Genomic DNA, 4,464 nt, shown 5'->3' on the forward strand with positions numbered 1-4,464 from the left:
GGGAACTGGGTACTGAAAAATATGATTAGTAAGTAGGTAATAGTAAGTCTATAATACCAGAAAAATCACAAGAACGATATATAAAGGGTATAATTTATAAAATAATGTATTACATAAAGTCTCTCTTGTAGGAGCTATTTCTCAATTTTCAGTTAAATCTTAGAATTTAAATTGTTTAGTTTATTCTAATTTTTTGTTTATTTTCTAGTTGATTTATTATTAGAATTTTTGTTTAATTCGTTATTTAGAATAATTTTTATGGTTAGTAATTCACTTAATTAGTTGATTTCAGTTAGGATGTGGGTATTTCACGGTATAAATAGGGGGGTCTTAGGTAGCTTATTATGCACCTGGGTGGTCACAAGGTTTTTTACCAGTCTCATCAGTCACTTCAGTCATCAGTCAGAAAACAGGTGCAGGAATCGGAGCAGAAGCAGAATCCTGTGAAGCCTGTAACCTTTTTGTCTGAACTGTGAAATAAAACAACCAAAGAACTGCATCTCGACTTTTTGATCCTTTGTAAACCAGAATCCACGGTGCATCAGGTGACTATTTGAGTTGGGTTCACTTTTGTTTTGATCACTTTTGAGTTTGGAGTTTTTTGATTTTTGAATTTAAGTTTTGGGACAAATAGTCACTATGCCTCTAATTAACTAAGCCATTGTTTACTTTCTGTCTCCAGGTTAACCTGGTTACTTACTGCAGAAGCTCCTCGGCGCTGTGTTCTTGCAGCTCCTGTATTAATTGCACTGGCATCGCGTCCCACTGCAGGAACTCTGCTTCTTGTTTCTGTCAAATAAACGCACTTTCTGTATCATAAGTAAAATACATCAGCGATTCACCACTACTACAAATATTAACCTTCTTATTCATACCTCTTCTCCGGACATGTTAGCATTGCTGTGGTCATGGCAACGGGCCGTTAAACTGTTCTTCCTTATTTAAAGGGGAACTCCGTTTAAATAACAATCTTTGCTTGTTGGTTATTTAGCAATACATTATTTTAAAAGATAAATACATTTTATTTATTTAATATTATTATTAAAAAGCAGATGTGTTATCTTGTAGAAGTACTTTACAACAAACAATTAGTCACAGAAGATTAAAACAAAAACAAATATGAAACAGTACCATACATGCAATACCAAAGCAAAAATGTTTAAATGAGTAAAGGAATCTTAAGTAATTTCTTTTTTTAAAAATCAACAGAAACCAAACAGTACAAATACCGGATGATTTCAGACGGAGGAAGACGTTTGGAGATGTGGAGCTCTTACCTCTCGGTCTAAAAGGATCCGTCTTCCGACATAAATGCAACATCTTGTATGTTCATGAAATGCAAAATAGTTTAAAAGTGGTTTGACCGCGCAGGTCGCCAAGAAGGCTTGCTTTGAAATAAATCTCCACACATCTCCCAAGCCGCCCCTCTCTGCTCTGCGTCACATGCGGCGCATCCTCACAGAAACCGAGCGGAACCACTTCCATTCTGACCTGGATTAGGGAACGCTCAGCTGAACGGAGAAGACACGACCGCAGGTAAATTCCGCCTCTGCTTACCTTTAAAAGGCAGCATCTTTAAAAGTAGCATCTGAGCCTGTGGCAACAGACCTGCTCCTTTTGCAGACAATTGGCATATTAAGTCAACTAGCAATATTTTAGGTCTCTTAACCTAAATGGAAATGAGAAAAGCAAAACGCGTCAAACATCATCCATGCATGCGTGCTTATTTTCCTGCTTTTTGTAATTTAACAGACAGATTTCACTTTAAGCATCCCTGTGTATTGTTAGCGTGAACCCAACTATCCGCCCACGCTCATGTGTCACCCAGAGCTCGGTAGAAGATAAAGCGGGATGTATGTTCTGCCCTGACCATGTCCGGATGGAGTCAGGAGAACAAGGCTAACGCGGAGCCGCTGCGCTGGACGAACAGTGGCAGACTTCTGTGATCCGAGAACCTTGGGTTTCATCTTCATCATCTTCCTCACTGCCGGAGACAGACAGAAGACCAACTCCCTGCTGAGACTCTCCTTTTCCATGGATCTGGTACACGCAGGTTAGGGAAGGGCGTGGCGCGGTGGTTCAGCTCACAGCTCGAGTGATGATGGTAAGTATCTTTGTCTTTTCTAACAAGTTCAAATTACACTAATATTTTGATCCATTTCCTTCACACTTCATAGAAAGGAGTAGAAGATCCATTCCGAACATAGGCAGAGCATCAGACCAGTGTCTTAACGAGTCATTTCTGTCTGAGAGTTTCCAATGAAGAAGTTCAGGGCCGTGCAGAGACCACTAAAAGGGCAGGTGCTCAAAAGAAAAAAAAGGGCACATCTCCCCGCATTCTAGGACAGAATATGAACAAAGCCACTCAGCTTTCAGTTTAATAAACAATGATAAATTACAAAATTGTGAAATATACAATCAAAGCTAAGGTAAATCTCTATACAGAGCATACAACTATGCATATGTAAGATATTTTATTAGTAATTTCTTTCTGCAGGTCTATTTTGTTATAGGAAAGTATTGCAATATTCAAACCCGCAATTTAGCAAGATATGTAAATCAGAGCTAGAGCACCAGACATATTTTGTCTTTACAGAATTACACTATTAAAAATATAAACAAGGGCACAATGCAACCTCTTAGTGTACTGTAATCTATAAAAAAAGAGCTGCCTGTTTGCTACACTTGCAGTGGAGATGAAGAAAGCAGAGCTGCATCAAACTTTAATGTGGAACTGCAGAAAGAAGAAAAAAAAAGCAAAATTTGAATTGTTAATGCATGTCACCATGAGAAAAGCCTACTGAGTTTTGCTTAAAACTTTTTTAAACATTTAAATCACACAATTGTCTCATGAAGTGAAATTTTTTTGCAAAACAAACTTATTTGTGCATGTCAGAAATCTTTTCTTGATATTTCAAGTTTTTGTTGTTTTTGTTTGTGACTCAAAGTTTTGCTTGTGATTCTCACATGACGTCATAGGCAGGGCCCAAAATCGCAACAAAAGATTTCTGATGTGTGCAAATAAAAGTTTATGTTTGGCAAATAACTTTTTAAGTTCACAAGACAAAAATTAGTTATTTAATTAAAAAAAAAAGTTTTTTAAACAAAATAATTTGTTTTTAAAAAAGAAATCATTACAATTCCAAAAGTTTTGATTACAATTTTATTTTACTTAACTGAGGTTAGTTTATTTTTTCCCATTTAATAATTGGGGAAAAATTTTAACTACATACTCTGCGAACCAGACCCTAAACTTACTTAAAGTCTGGGTTGAGTTTTTTCCCCTTCATTAATGACATACATTATATCTATCATGGTAATTCAGGGTGTGTTATTTTTAATTCTAAATGAATGCCCTTGTTGGACTATTATTTAAGTGCTATTCTCTTTCAAGACACATTTACCTAACGCCAGAATAAATGCAATATACATTATGCATCAAAGGAAATTAGAAGATCGGACATATATCCATTATGGAGATGATAAGTTCTGGACGGGTGATGTGCCTCATACACAGGGAAGAAGCTTTTTGTTATCTAGCTTTGCAAACAAAGTTGTTAGCTAGCAGCTAGCTAATAGCACAACAACAGCAGCCTAATAATGTCTGTATGATAAAAATACTGAATCGATAGATAAGAACAGAACAGCAGAAAGGAGATACATTCAATTACATCTTGGAAATATCAGTACTGTGAATTAAGACAGGAGATAGACATATAAAACTAGGTTCTGAAACAACAAACTACAATGAAAAATTTACTTATTATAATAAACAAATTGTGACCAGTGTTATGTTCTGTTATTGCATGAAAATGACAGCAGGGGGAGCTCTGACTATGTATGTGACAAAATATACTGTATGTGGAGAAGAAGAAGAAAACTGAAAAAGAGTAGAGAACTGAACTGAGCTGCTTATTTTCCACTATTTCAATATAGCAACACCACAACAACCAGTCATACACATAAACAGTAAACATTTTCTTATGTAATCTGACTAATAAATTCGGTGTCTCTCACAATAACTTTATGTGACAGTTTTTCATAATCAATGAAAAGAGTTACTGTGTTTATTCTGGGACTGAAAACAGAGTGCTGAACATTAACATTAAGCTATATTCCTGGATATCCCAAATCACACAAACAAAATGTCTGAGTTGAGAGGGTAAAGAATGTAGAGCGGGGCTCTGAAACGAACAAGAAAAGGAAACACATGGCAACCTAATAAATATGGAGACATGAAAACTGAATATTTTTTATTGAATGTATACACATAACATGGCAAATTGTTGCACTGCAACTTCCTTATTACCATATTTTCCGGACTATAAGGCGCACCTAAAAGCGTTAAATTTTCTCAAAAATCAGCAGTGTGCCTTATGTGCTCCATAGACATACTATAAGAGTAGACCCTGCGCAGGAAATATGGCGGCCATCTTGGAGCGGTCGTCCCTCCTACTTTGCTCA

The 4,464-nt window shown here is 36.3% G+C and overlaps 2 long non-coding RNA genes across 2 annotated transcripts; one reads left to right on the forward strand and one right to left on the reverse strand.

Annotated features, from left to right (window-relative positions):
• Positions 1 to 677: 677 nt before the first annotated feature.
• On the reverse strand, positions 678 to 962 carry LOC106946149 (uncharacterized). The gene is made up of 2 exons (XR_001424707.1): positions 876 to 962; positions 678 to 789 (listed from the first exon to the last, which is right to left on the reverse strand). It is a non-coding gene; the product is annotated as an uncharacterized LOC106946149 (long non-coding RNA).
• Positions 963 to 1,281: 319 nt separating this feature from the next.
• LOC106946153 (uncharacterized) lies at positions 1,282 to 2,398 on the forward strand. The gene is made up of 2 exons (XR_001424708.1): positions 1,282 to 1,536; positions 1,829 to 2,398. It is a non-coding gene; the product is annotated as an uncharacterized LOC106946153 (long non-coding RNA).
• The last annotated feature ends 2,066 nt before the right edge of the window (positions 2,399 to 4,464 follow it).

The sequence above is a fragment of the Poecilia latipinna genome, unplaced genomic scaffold, assembly GCF_001443285.1.
Source record: "Poecilia latipinna isolate Pla-1442-1.1 unplaced genomic scaffold, P_latipinna-1.0 Scaffold12, whole genome shotgun sequence".
Taxonomy (NCBI): Eukaryota; Metazoa; Chordata; class Actinopteri; order Cyprinodontiformes; family Poeciliidae; genus Poecilia; species Poecilia latipinna.